The sequence below is a fragment of the Lepisosteus platostomus genome, chromosome 12 (genome assembly GCF_059453375.1).
Source record: "Lepisosteus platostomus isolate fLepPlt1 chromosome 12, fLepPlt1.hap1, whole genome shotgun sequence".
NCBI lineage: Eukaryota > Metazoa > Chordata > Actinopteri > Semionotiformes > Lepisosteidae > Lepisosteus > Lepisosteus platostomus.
Window position 1 is genome coordinate 2,570,507 of NC_142622.1, and position 15,067 is coordinate 2,585,573.

The 15,067-nt window shown below is 39.7% G+C and overlaps 1 long non-coding RNA gene across 1 annotated transcript; it reads left to right on the forward strand.

Moving 5' to 3' along the window:
- Positions 1 to 4,278: 4,278 nt before the first annotated feature.
- On the forward strand, positions 4,279 to 5,325 carry LOC148650849 (uncharacterized). The gene is made up of 2 exons (XR_015925586.1): positions 4,279 to 4,467; positions 4,975 to 5,325. It is a non-coding gene; the product is annotated as an uncharacterized LOC148650849 (long non-coding RNA).
- The last annotated feature ends 9,742 nt before the right edge of the window (positions 5,326 to 15,067 follow it).

Genomic DNA, 15,067 nt, shown 5'->3' on the forward strand with positions numbered 1-15,067 from the left:
TTGTTCTTTCTATGGAAGCCAGTGTTAATAATAATACACTTTATGTTATATAGTGCCTTTAAAGGTGGCTTCTAACAGCGCTTCACAGAACGACAACAACAACAAAAAAATACAATCTCATCGTGCAAGATCTGCACGATGAGAATACACAGTGAGAGGAGACAGTAGATGGGGGTAATGGATACAGTGGAAGCAGAGGGGTAAATAACAGAACCGGTTAAGTATAGGCCCTTCTAAAGAAGAAGTTTTGAGTGTTGAAATGGTCAACTCCTACTGAGCAGAACTTACTCCCTTCCTGTAGCAGTAGAAAGAAGGAGACAACCAGCAGTGTTAGTTAGGTCTTGTTTATTTTTGGCTTTTAACCACGAAAAATGCGGAGGATCAAAATATATTGTACAACCTATTCACTTTTTCAGCACTAGAAGTCACTTTCAACAGAAATTCCCTTTGTTTTAGTAGCCTGTAAGATCACATATGTAGGCCCTGATTCTTGGGAATTTCCAGCATTCAGAAAATGCAAAGCAAGAAATCCATTCCAAAAGGTCGCTTGTTCCCAGAGTCACAGGCACCTGGAGCCTGGCCTGAAAGATGCACCTGCTGTGCTGAATCCTGAATGAGTATCCTACAGTACTCACACACAGCCTTCACACTGAGAATTCAGAGCACGATAAAAATAATAATAAGAAGAACAAAAAAGGTTCTCAAGCAAAAGGAGGCTATTCAGCATATCTTGTTCATTTGGTTTCGTATAATCAAATTGATCTCGTCCAGCCATTTAAAAACAACAGCAACAACACGAAATTAACTTTTAAGTTGGTTTACATTGTGCTGATGGGTGGATTTTCATAACATGCTGAGGTCCCATTGTATCTTGCCGATCACATTTAGTTTGTGTTAGTTTGTGTTGTTTAACCAGGCACCGTGCCTTTGTATGGAAACCAGAGCGCCAGGAGAGAAGATACAAGCGTCCTGGTTCACAGCTGTGAGGCTGTGGCCCTGCCACTGCTCCGTGCCTCTGGTGAAGCCAGGAATGTGCGGCACAGTACAGATGAAGTCACATGAGTTACAAGTTCAGAGAAGCACGTCAAGCAATGATGGTGCAGAGCATTCCACATACCTCAGCTACAATGAGAAAGTTGAATATTATTCAACAGAAAGTGATTTTTTGATGCAATGATGCAAATATCATTTATTCCGCTTTTTATTTATTATCTGCAATGCACCGGTTTTGCAGCAGGATCGATAACTTGCCATTTCTTTCCAAGGCTAAGTAAATGTCATTGTCACTGGTGTCTCCCTTACTGTGCAAACGGATTAATTCCACACTGAGAAAAGAGCAGACAGAAGAAAAAGTACAATGTTCCAGCTGTGGCGTCTTCTTCAGGCGTATTTCGGGAAAGAGGCGGGGTGCGGGTTTATGAGGAAAAGGGACATGAGAATGGGTATAGGGAATGAGAAGGGGATCTAAAAAGATGGACATCTGGGAGATGATTTCCAAGGAAAGGGTTCTAGGGCCGAATTCTGCCCATGAGAGGAGACAGAGAAAAATTAAACAATTATTAAGTGGTGTGAACTTAGTTGAGGGTAATTTAGGCTTTAGACGACTGAAGTAAGAGTCCGAAATCCCTGTAAACAGTGGCTCCCAACAACTCTGCAACTTCATCATCCTGCCTCCCACGAAATCTCTCTGTTGGTTTAATGTCCTCTCTTGGGATCCAGTTAAGTGTTTCCTCTGTCTAACATTCATTACTTATTCTCCCTGCTTCGAGTCCTTAGTGTTTTCGTCTCTTTGCCCTTCCTGTACTGTCCCAACTTCCTTTCCCATTCACTAACTTTTTTCACACAGCAGTGAACAGATCAAGGCTGTTGAGAATGATGGTATATACAGTATGTATAATCAACCTGTCTATATATAGCCTGTAAGTACAGTGCATTGCATACATAACCACATTTTGGAAACACTACTTACTATACAAAGAATGCAAAAAAAAACTCTGGCGCCCTCTTCAGTGAAAAGTCACAGCAATCTTCCCCTTGCTTTCAAAAAGTCAAAGCAGCTGCCAGATTTTTTTGGTTACCAATAGTTTATGTGGCCTGGGAATATAGAAGTTTGGATAGGGCCTGCCTCAATGCGGTGCCTCAGGCATCTACTACAGGCACAACATATTTATCGTTTTCCTCTTAGCTGGATTTTATTTAGCCAAGGTCTCCTGAGGTAAAGGCAAGAAACTGAAAACTACTGTCTGTGCCAGATGGTGCACATTTCTGTACTCCATCAAAACAAATGAGGCCTTGTGTTTTGCAAAAAAAAGTGCTTTAGCTTAAATCTTAAGAAACAAAGCCAAAACGTTACATTTCCTGGAATCATCTTGGATAACTAACAGCTGGAAAGACAAAGAAAAACGGTTTTAAAAGTCCTTGCTGCTTCTTAGTAATGTCATGGTGTTTCAAAGCATTGCTGTGGTCTACAGCTGGATTCTCAACTGCCTTCTCAGTCAACCAGTTGGTATAAATAATTAAGGTGCCGCTTCAGGAATGCCCAGACAAGGATCTACAGTATCTGAACGGGCTGCATGCTGAGAACGCCCAGTTGGAACGAATGTGGTTTAAAGTGTAGTCTGAAGCAACAGTGGGGAAACATGTACAGTGCCTTGCGAAAGTATTCGGCCCCCTTGAACTTTTCAACCTTTTGCCACATTTCAGGCTTCAAACATAAAGATATAAATTTTTTATTTTATGTGAAGAATCACCAACAAGTGGGACACAATTGTGAAGTGGAACGAAATCTATTGGATTTTTGAAACTTTTTTAACTAATAAAAAAATGAAAAGTGGGGCGTGCAAAATTATTCGGCCCCTTTACTTTCAGTGCAGCAAACTCACTCCAGAAGTTCAGCGAGGATCTCTGAATGATCCAATGTTGTCCTAAATGACTGATGGTGATAAATAGAATCCACCTGTGTGTAATCAAGTCTCTGTATAAATGCACCTGCTCTGTGATAGTCTCAAGGTTCTGTTGAAAGCGCAGAGAGCATCATGAAGACCAAGGAACACACCAGGCAGGTCCGTAATACTGTTGTGGAGAAGTTTAAAGCCGGATTTGGATACAAAAAGATTTCCCAAGCTTCAAACATCCCAAGGAGCACTGTGCAAGCGATCATCTTGAAATGGAAGGAGTATCAGACCACTGCAAATCTACCAAGACCTGGCCGTCCCTCTAAACTTTCAGCTCAGACAAGGAGAAGGCTGATCAGAGATGCAGCCAAGAGGCCCATGATCACTCTGGATGAACTGCAGAGAACTACAGCTGAGGTGGGAGAGTCTGTCCATAGGACAACAATCAGTCTTACACTGCACAAATCTGGCCTTTATGGAAGAGTGGCAAGAAGAAAGCCATTTCTCAAAGATATCCATAAAAAGTCTCGTCTAAAGTTTGCCACAAGCCACCTGGGAGACACCCCAAACATGTGGAAGAAGGTGCTCTGGTCAGATGAAACCAAAATCGAACTTTTTGGCCACAATGCAAAACGATATGTTTGGCGTAAAAGCAACACAGCTCATCACCCTCAACACACCATCCCCACTGTCAAACATGGTGGTGGCAGCATCATGGTTTGGGCCTGCTTTTCTTCAGCAGGGACAGGGAAGATGGTTAAAATTGAGGGGAAGATGGATGCAGCCAAATACAGGACCATTCTGGATGAAAACCTGTTGGAGTCTGCAAAAGACCTGAAACTGGGACGGAGATTTATCTTCCAACAAGACAATGATCCCAAACATACAGCAAAATCTACAAAGGAATGGTTCACAAATAAACGTATCCAGGTGTTTGAATGGCCAAGTCAAAGTCCAGACCTGAATCCAATCGAGAATCTGTGGAAAGAGCTGAAAACTGCTGTTCACAAACGCTCTCCATCCAACCTCACTGAGCTCGAGCTGTTTTGCAAGGAAGAATGGGCAAGAATTTCAGTCTCTCGATGTGCAAAACTGATAGAGACATACCCCAAGCGACTTGCAGCTGTAATCGCAGCAAAAGGTGGCTCTACAAAGTATTAACGCAAGGGGGCCGAATAATTTTGCACGCCCCACTTTTCATTTTTTTATTAGTTAAAAAAGTTTCAAAAATCCAATAGATTTCGTTCCACTTCACAATTGTGTCCCACTTGTTGGTGATTCTTCACATAAAATAAAAAATTTATATCTTTATGTTTGAAGCCTGAAATGTGGCAAAAGGTTGAAAAGTTCAAGGGGGCCGAATACTTTCGCAAGGCACTGTACATAGTCTAACCTTCACTACTGAAAGGTCAAAGATGAAAACTCCAATTGTTCTGTTCCTGGCCTGCCCTGAGAAAGTATTGTGAACTTTCTGTCCAGAAGACGGGCTAGAATCATTTGAGGACATTTCTCCCAGATCTCCAGGCATCGCAGGCTACATTGACAGACTTGGTAAATATAGCATGGAACAATGGTATGTTTTTATTTTAATTGTCAAAATATTTTAAGCCAACACTTGTTTAGTTTTAGCACTGATACTTAGAAATCACGGTTGACGTGACAGAAAAATAAAAAAGGCAACAGTCTGTCAGAACTCCACTTCCTTGTAATACATGCTGGCCATGATTCAGTAGTATCACTGCCAGAAAGGTGACATTTACTGTGTCTGAAAAATGCTGGATTCCAAAATAAACAAGAGCTTTAAAGGCTGAATTAAATCTCCCTGTATAGGATTTATTTATTTCTCAACACGCCAGTGTCTCAAAACAGACTGTACATGCCAAAGGCGTTGGTAATACTTTAATGAACAACAGGGAAGAATTGTTTTTTTATATGTCTGTGTATATATACTGTATACCTGTATATTTAAAAGTAATTAATAGCAAAATAGCACACAATTTCCAGTGTCACCAAGGTCTAAGAAAGAATACATTGCTAAACATACAGTATGTAGCACCAAGTTTCTACTGATCGCCCAGAGGGTTCACGCTGTTTTCCGCAGCCTTGCGAATGCACAGCACCCGTATCGCAGAGCACGTGGAAGGCGAAATCACCAGGGCAACGTCTTCTTTCGGGTCGGTGGATCTTCTCTTCTGGATCAGAACCGCCATGCCTGCGTTCCATCCAGCAGGCTAATGAGCACAGTGTGTAGGAAGTCTGCTTTGGTGCAGTTTTGGAATCCCTTTGTAGCTGGGCTCAAAACCGGCCGTTGTGTAGTTTATCCCCAGACTCTAGAACTATTGACCAAGCATCAGCGAGCTCCAGTTCACAAATACACACTGGAATGACCTTTAAGCTAACCAATTAAAAACCATTGTGTTCAAAGACTAAATCAGCATCAAGTTGCTTCTTGCTGTATACACATTACTAGATCTGAACATAGCATGCACCTGTATAAACTCTTTTTTTAACTTACTTTGGTGGTTAGCCAATTTCAACAATGAAGGCTTCTACAGGTGTTGTTTTTAATGCTGTTCCCCATTCCAGTCTCAAGGAAGCTGGTTGAAAAGAAAAACAATACAGAAAATCTTCCATAATCAATATCACCTATGGCAAATGGAGAGAGCAACACATTGTGTTAATGTGGTTAAACTCATAAGATACAATTTCTAACTTTTCTACAATAGTTATATGGATAATATTCCAATTTCTTCTGTTTTTTATCTGTGACAAATATCAAATTTCATATTCATATTCATACAGTAATTTTCAACTTGCTTCTGACATCAAACACATTCTGTCCCTGTCTGTATAATTGTTCAATAATGATAATGTATAAATAAATCTTACAAATGAGAACAGCAATTATATGAGCTGTATAAACTGCAGACACAAACAAGCAAATTTTTTTTGTCTTAGCAATGCTCATAATTACAACGAGAATTGTAACATTATCTCATTGGTTATTGTAGTACATCATTCTATTGTCCTTGTTCAACACTTTGTAAATTATAAGATTTTCTGGGCCACACAATCTGATTAGAACATATATTATTTTCAGCAACAGTATATGGATGCAAGATAATTTTGAAGTAATTTAAGTGCTGGTGTGTCTGCAGGTTATCATTCAAAGTCAAATGTAATTACCTAATCAGAATTGATCTGATTTAACCACGTCCTTAAGCTCTTCAAACGCTCATGCTTTAAAGAGGCCACTAGTCAGTCCTGACGTACTGTACTGTATATATGAAAATAACATTTAGGATTATATTTGCGCAGAAAGGTGGTGTCAGCTGATTGTCATGACTGACCTCTCTAGTAGCTGTTCCTGCCTTGGCCAGCAGGGGGCAGCCTGGAGAATCCAACCAACTCACACTGGACATACTGTAACAAGGATGTGTTCATCTTTATTGGTCAAGCTGTTCTGTTCGTATCCAAAGCAGTCATGTTCAAGCCGTGAGGGACACAGAGCAATAAACAACGACGTTTTGTCACATTCTGCCTTGTTTTCTTAAAATTGTATGATTTTATTCCATTATATCCTGACACTTCTGATTCGCACTTTGATACCAGTAATAAAACATCTCGATTTTACAAACACTGGCACATCTTCCTGGAAATTATTGACTGCGCCAAATCTGTCTAACCAGAAGGTGGCGCCCGCAGACTATTGGAAACCTATTAGAGGTTCACGATGTGTTAATAAAACCATCTAGCCTAATCCTTTCTAAGCATCAGTAAACAAATATATATATCATACTGGTTTCAGTTTGCTCCCTGTCCTTGTATAATTTACACACAAATGTACTGAATCTAAAAGCCAGTCAAACCATACCTTAAAGTGTGTTACATTATTTTTGTTTCTCAAGAGAACGTCTCAATCTAATCAGTGTCTGTGTGTATTGTAATCATAAATTGGACGATATGTAAGTGCGGATAGATCGGTATTTATTTTTCCAGATGAAGTCATGATTCTGACGTGCTTACTTCAAGAGCTGAAATCAAAATGTTAGTCACACGGGGCTGTGATTTATTCTAGGCTTTGAGGCTTGCAGTGACAAGTCACAGTGGAGATACGAGATCAAAATTCACTTCCCGACGGACTGTAACTGTAGGAAAAGCCTGACTGAAGTGTACAAATGAAATGCAGAAAATCATACAGCATTTGTTTGGGGAAAACAAAATTCTTGGGTGAACTGACCTGTTTTGACAAGTTTAAGTAAAACTACAACGCTGAGACGTTTCTTAATATGGTATGTACACTTAAATGAGCTTGAAGCGTTGTAAAATACAAACTCCTATTTCCATGTCCTCCAAATATGAACACAAAATAACGAAAAAAGAAGAGAAATACCAATTCAAACTGCATTTAGTCTCTATATTTACTGTTTCGGGTATTTTCTTCTGGAGAATAAATTAGACATGCTTTAAAACCAAAGACATAAAAAGGTTTTGTATAACATGAAAAACAAGCAGATCTAACGGCTGCAGAGAAACAAGTTAAGGTTAAATCCACGCTAAAAAGTAGAAAGAAGAAACACAGTCTGCTGTTGAGACTTTTTCAGGTGTTGTGACTGCTTTATGTTTCCTTCTATAATAAAACAGTTCCTTTAAAGTCAGCTGAAACAATCGCTTAATTGTGTAATTTACAACAAAAAGACAGCAGTCCAGAGCAGAGACAACTACCTGCCTGCAGATGCGGCCCCTGTGCTGAGAATGAAACAGGGAATTTTACAGTGGAAGTTCAGGAGGGACGAGAGAAGCCTTTGTACTGTACATTCATCTCATCCGTCCCACCTCCAGCTCACCTTGGGTCCCAGCCCTCGGACAAGCAGGTTAAGCCAAGTTTACTATAACTGCAACACTCAATACGCTTTTTCAACACATTTACTGTAGGTCTTTGTTGTTTTTCTTCCTCATTACAAAGACTTTTGTACCATATGATTCAAACAAGTCCGCGTCCATAGAGCTAATACTCTCTGCAAAGAAATACTTTAGGACACAAACCGCATTTACACATCAGGCATCAACATTTAAAAGAGATATTTATATGGAGGAATATAAAAAAAAATCGGTCCTAAGAGTGTACTTTATCTTTAATTTTTTTTTATCCATTCAGCTTAGAAATATGTGAAGCTATATTCATGGCACTCAGCATAGAGTTTCATAAGGCTTAGCACCATTTTAAAAGTGCTTCTGCCCTTTTCACAATTTTGATTTTTATGTTTCAAATCATATTTTAAAAAACCCAACCTCTGAATATACAGTAACTGTGCTACAGTATGTACAGTACTTACTTCATGAGCTGAAGTAATACACAACATTGAACAGCAGATGGCAATAAAGGTATTCAGATACTATACAATATCCATATTTAAAGCGATCATATTTAATGCATGTATACTGGTCTTAATTACTAGTATAGTCTACTGAAAAGAATGAAATAAAGCAGGCCTGCTATGTACTTTGGTACCAAACCAAAAAAGAAATTCTTCTTCATGTCAGTTGCTACTGTTAATTACAACTCTTTCAATTAATGAAACCAACAAACGTAAAAATGCAAATATTTTTCTATTCATGTTTTTAAAATCTTGAAGTTATTTCTGAATCTTTTAATTCAATTTTTTAGCGTACTAAATATGGTATTTTTTAGCATATTTTTATGTTATGCACATACAGTATCTTGTCTGAAGGTGGAGCTGCACTGGAACTATCACACAATCTCTTAATTACATTGCACATCCTGAAATAGACCAGTAGCATATTTCGATGTCATAAAGAGTTATTATATTTTAATCTTTGTATTATTTAGTAAAATGTCATTGATTATGGAATATTCAAGTTCAAGGTGATGAAAAGAAATGCTTTTTTGCATTGAGACGGAGTTCTGTAGGGTAGGATTGTCTCATTCAATTTCTTTTCCTGTTTCTGTTCCTAAATCCTGACAAAGACGCGGTGTTCAGGACACTCCCCACAATATCACTGATTCTTTTGGGTAAATCAAATGCCATCTTCTTTTTAATACAGAATAATAGTGGGAATTTTTTTCATTTATGAGTCTGCTGTGAGCTTGTATGGAGAATCATTTTTATGGAGTGTAAAATCTCCAAGGAAAGAGAGAATGAGAAATCAGCAGGAAGTCCCAGTGCAGATAAGAATGCACGCGCGTGGACGAGTGTGTGTGAGTGTAAGAGTGACCAAATCTGTCTCGCAGAGACCTGAAGAAGTTGAGAGACTCCTGAGAAAAGCCTTTGGGAATATTTTCCCAGAGTAACTCCAGAGGAAAGCTAGCAGATCCACAGGTAGTAACACCTGTTGCTTTCTCCAATACGAATCCGCAGGAAAACTTTTTGAGAGCATTTAGATTGCTTTTTTAAGTGGAGAAAAAGTCAAGTGTCTCCTTGTTCCAGCCTCTGTGTCAGAACAGGGCTGCCACCTCTATCCGTTGTCGACTGTATCAGACAGTGTATGTGCACTCTTCTGTTCTGATGCTGTTTTATAGTATATATGTAGTATTTCACCTCCTGTTGCCTTTTCGCATTGCTAAGTCTTGTAGGCAGGGACTCAGTACATTCAACAGCGCCACGGCTATTCAGATCAGTCTGCTCTGCTGTTTTTCTGTAATGTGACCCCACCGTACAGGAAGGCACTGCGGTGCAACAGGGTGAGCTCATCGCTGGAGCATGGCGAGGGCAGGGAAGACTCTGGTACATCATGTCAGGAACCAAGGGAATTTACAGATGAAGCAAAGCAAATGCATGGTGTAAATATGACAAATGTGAGAAAAAAAACAAAGGTGTTAATTAACCAGGGCAAACAGACATTAAAGGAGGGAATGTTTCTAAATTAAATCTGAAGTTTGAAGACAAACATCAGCTTTCCAAAAGATAGACCTGTTTTGCAGCAAAGACGTTCAAGTCTTGCTTTGCATGTACTATACTAGCTGGCTCTCGAAGACCGCGTAACACTTGTGCACATCGAAAAAAATCTTCATCCTTTCGTCTTGGGTAACTTGAGTACTAATAAATAACTTTAAATATTTCTATGGCATTGCGGGCACTTTGTCAAATGAAGGATGTCAGCATTGGTTCTTAAGGCTTGTTTTTCTAGGTAAACTGTCACAAACAAAAATACTGTTTGCTTTTGCATAAAGCAACCAAAAACATACTTTAGTGATGTCTGTTGTTTCACATTGCTTTACATCAAAAATATAAATTAGGGACTTGGCAGCATGATAAAGGGACACTTAATTACGTGTATTATAATAACATGCATTAAGAGGAAAAATAATATGCATAAAGCAATTCCATAGTTTAACAAAAGCATTGGGCAAATCAGTATATTTTAAATTATATTTAATCAGTGCTAACTATTCTGTTATTCTGTGTGAGAAACATTAGTATTGCAGAGAATATAACACCTGTGACCAAGTGCTGAAAAACGTGGACATTTATAATAAAAAGGGCTGCATGAATGGTAAAAGAGTCCAAGTGACAAGTAGAAGTGACACAACTGAATGAAGAAGGAGGACCTTGAACTGCAGAGCCGCTCAGTTTATTGAAAAGCACCACGTGACGTATTATTGACAAACACAGGAGGAGAGGCATTACTGTAGTAGTCAACTCCAGCCGTGGACGACACTGCAAGATGCCTGCAAAATGTGAAAAAGAATTGAGTCACCTGGCAAAATTCTTGAAGATACAAGAGGAGCTGAAAAAGTCCAATGACAAACAGTTCGACAACACCTTATCAAGATGAGTATCCATTTGCAACACTTTATTTAAAGCGACAGACCAGAAGTGCAACTGAAATTATTCCATTGAATACTGGAAGGAACTAGATTTCTTCAACTGGAGTTTGAAGTCAGACAAAAACAAAACAGTGCCTTTTCCACAAAGAGAGCAGCCAAGTGCTCATTGAAGAAGGTTTTAAAGAAGTAACCCGCATGCCGAGTGTTAATCATGACACAGCTTGTTTTTTCCTTCGTCCTTTTTACGGCTGAAAGATCAATGAATGTTGAAAAGCTAGGGTTATCGTGGACTCTCATGCACTGACTAGAATTAGACAGTCAATCAGATTAGAAATTTGCTCAAAGTTTGTCCTTGCAGGAAGGAACCTAAGAATTCTTCTTAGAATTCTTCAAAATGTACAAAGGAATTTCCTCACGAAAACAGGAAGGCTTTGAAAGAAAGAGACTTTGCTGATTTGACTCCCATGCAGATGTTGCAGATTGACTTGAAGACTGCTGTTGCAAAGAGAAAATTGGTTGTGATTTGCCAGAACTCACAAACTGTTAAATAACAGGCAGCAGGCACTAGAATCTGATTTTACACGTATATGAGGAATACTATATGCCATTAAGGAGTGAGAAGATGGGCACACAAAATACCACAGTACACAGCACACAGTACATGTGTCCAAGCATTTGTTGAAGTAAATTAGTTTATCTTTTTCATTTTTTCATTTCATGTAATGTTTTGATGCGTTATTACAAATCTAAACTTTGTTATAGTCGTCTTTTTTCCTGACATTTTTCTTTAACCTTTTATACCACCAATAAATCTTAACAAAATCGAGTAGGGAATTTAATTAACAGCTAGTTAAAGTTAGTTTAAGTTTAATTATCAAGGGCTTTAGGAGCATTCTGAAAGATTACTATGCACAGTATTGTTACTTTCATAGACTGAGCATTAGCAGTTGCTGCTTTTTAAAACAAACATATAAATCTATTTGCTTAATGGGTTTAAAAAACTGCAGGTCTAAATGGGTTCAGTAAATCTGTGGAGGAGCTGAGATTTGGATTTGAGGTAGAAGTTCTCAAAGACAGAATTACGATCCCTTTTTTAAAAGTAATCGAACACCCTCAAGCAATGAGCCCCCCTCCCTCGTGCAAATGTTAACTGTGCTCCCGATATTGACTTTTCATTAGCATAAGCAGCCTTGAAAAACCCTGTAGCGGGCCATGCAGCTCTGCAAACAGCAGCGCCTAGACGTCATTGACCACTCACTGCAGCTCAGGAGCCAGGAAATCCTTCAAGCAGGATCCTCCTCCTCACATCCGTATTCTCAAGGAGGGGCATCTGACCCAGATGGTCCCTGCAATCTTCGAACAAGAAATGACTTTCCCTGCACCCTCACCCACAAATATTTACTAGGATCTATGACAACTCACCCTTCTGTAAGGAAGCACGCAGCACTCTCTTAAGGACACCTCAGCATTCCTGCTGCCTGACGACAGCCCTCTGAACTGTCCTTCATTGACAGACATGTTGAAATGACATACAGTAGACCCCCCCAATGTATTTCTTCTCAAAAGCAGCAGTAATAGTGATCCTGATATTTCTAAACCCCCGGAACGTGTTCCTGACAAATCCAGGAAACATTTAGCAAGGAAACGTTTAAGTGCAGCAATATCTTTCAACAGCTATGCATCTAACAAATCTGCAATACGAAGGTGTGACTATTGAATGTTGTGAGTCCCACTGTAAACCACACAGCCCTCGTTAGCTCAAAGATACAACCATTACACACAAAAGCAGTCTGCTGCTTCCTGACTCCCAGGGGGTTGGGGACGAATCCGTCACCAAGCTCAATCAGCCCTGGAGACGAGAGGCAAACTCCCGGGTCGAGGACTGGAGTCCTGGTGTTTTCCCCAGCTTCCACCTCTCAAGTCATTCAGTCTCACGGCTGCTGGTTCCTTCAGGAGGTCCTCCATCTGTCCTGATCCACGACGGTCAGGCTCACCTGCCATTAAGCGACGGTTAAAGAGGTTGGAGAGTGACTTAGCCAGGAAGAACAGTTACCAGGAGCTCAGGCTGAGCCCTGTGGTCCAGGCATGGCCAGTCCAGGTATCAGCTGAGCCGAGCCATAAGCTTTCATAGTTGGGCCCCGAGACGTCAAGTGTGAGCAGGGTGGTCAATGAGGGCTGCATCACAGATGGATACTGAGGGTCTTACAGTGGAGCAGAACAGTTTGGCCCGAGTCCAATCCAGACAGAACCAGAAGGGTTAAAGAAGTGCAGCTCGTTTATAATTACAGACAACAAGTCTTCAGTAATACCTTGGAGAATGAAGTTGTCTGCACCAGGGCAGCAGTGTGACTGGTGGCTGGGATCCTGAGCTCACAGCTGGAGCCTTATGGTCCGAATCACTCCTGCACATTTGAGGGAGGTCATGTATCTCCCTCCGCTGTCTTAATGGGTGCTAATTAAGCCATGTTAGATAAAAGCATGGGCTCACGCTGTATAATAAGTCTAATAAATGACAGAAGATGGTCTGACAGTGCTGGTTTTGTGGACCACGCTCGGACATGAACTGTCCAGTCACGTTTCTTCTTCAGGAGTCCACTGCTGCTCCCTTCACACTTCCTAGCCCCCTGGGCACAGCTGACGCTGTCTGTTCATCCGGTTATTGTCTGTTAAAAGAGTCGTGATGATTCAGCACAGCAGGCAGACTAAACATCCATTTCAGAGCGGAGCAGGCAGCCAGGACACACGTCTTTATCTTTCAGGAAGTCTGCTAGCAGCATTATTTAAAACTTGTATATGAACTATTTTTATAATGATCCAGTTTTATTTTCCAGAAAATAAGAGTTTTAGTTTAGTGCAAATATCCATCAATCAATTTTTCAGCCTTTTTATCCTGCACAGGGTCACGGGTGAGCACACCTGTCCATCACAGGACACACACAGACCTATTACTTGTTCATATATAGACAAATGCACGAATAGTTAATTGTAAATTCCATGTATTTATTATACATTATTATTGTTAGCCCTGGTGAGGAATAAAACTGCAGCTGAGGTGTACAGTTTCGGACATTATCTCCAGGTGTTCTTGACTTGGAGATGCTGTACCATGTAGCCATGGATATCATGCTGTGTGAAAAATATGTCCACATCTCTTTAAAGTTCAGACAGTGGTTGCATTAGTGATGTACTGTACTTTACAAGGCATTTATAACTGTTAATTTTAATGCTCACCTCAAACATTGCAAAAGGCAAGAGAGACGCTGTAGTATGATAAGAAACATTTCATCTTGTGCATTTAAAACTGAAGCACATGAACTATGAAGCCAATCCAGCCTTGACTAAGGCACAAAGAATAAAGGTATTCCTGGCTGGTCACTTTATCCTTCTCTCTGAGGCTCATTTTCTGATAGCGTCTTTGTGTGGACTGAATTACAATATTATTTCCACTGTCTATGTCTGTCTAGATAAACTGGAATTTAAAAAAGAAACACCATTAGATGTACTGTACCATAAAGAAAGACATCAACTGATTGTATAAAATGGAGTGCTGTCAAGCCCAGACATATTCAAACATATGTTAAGAGGAAAACTTAAATTCTGAATTGAAAGTTTGACATACAGCTTTCTTCAGCTGAAATATAATTGAAGGTTATTCTTAACCTTCTGCTAGACAGGTTATTGCAATTCGTAAACCATAAAGTGTCATTATTTTAGCGACTATGGATGAGAAATTCTCATGAATCAAGAATCAGCTTCTGGAATCCATAGTTTTTACTATCCATTTGGATAAGTGGCAGATAAGGTAGAGGTGTAGTTGTTTTTGGCATCTGGTTTGGGAATCGGGTTGCATTAATCTGCATTTGAATCACTTTAAAAAGTTAACTTCAAAAAGTTCAAATTTACAACCTGAAAAGCAAGCTGCCTACAAGAAGGGTGTTAACCTTTCAGTGTGCTAAGCAAACAGACCTCATAAACCGGAAACAGGAACTGTATGGAAATCGGAGAGTGACTGTTTGCTCAATTAACAGCCAGTTTGGAAAGGAAATTTCTAGCTGTCATGGGCACTGTAATAAAAAGCAGTTGCTTGGCCTTTTACTGCAAAGTGGTTTGTCTGACAGTTGTTTTGCAAAAAAAAGTGTTTTTGCTTGCCAATTGCATTGCAATTTAACAAATGTTTCATATTGTGTAATACATTAAAAAACATAAAACAGTTTTCATGTAATTCGCAGTCACTAAAGAATTCTGAATTAATTGCAACTAGTCACCTTAGTAAAGATTAGATCGCAATTTCTTTATTCTCTTTCGAGCTGCCTCTGGCAGTTTGCTGATCTTCACTGGCGATGTGAATAATGGCCACAGCAGACAGAACTCTGAAGTTTACAGA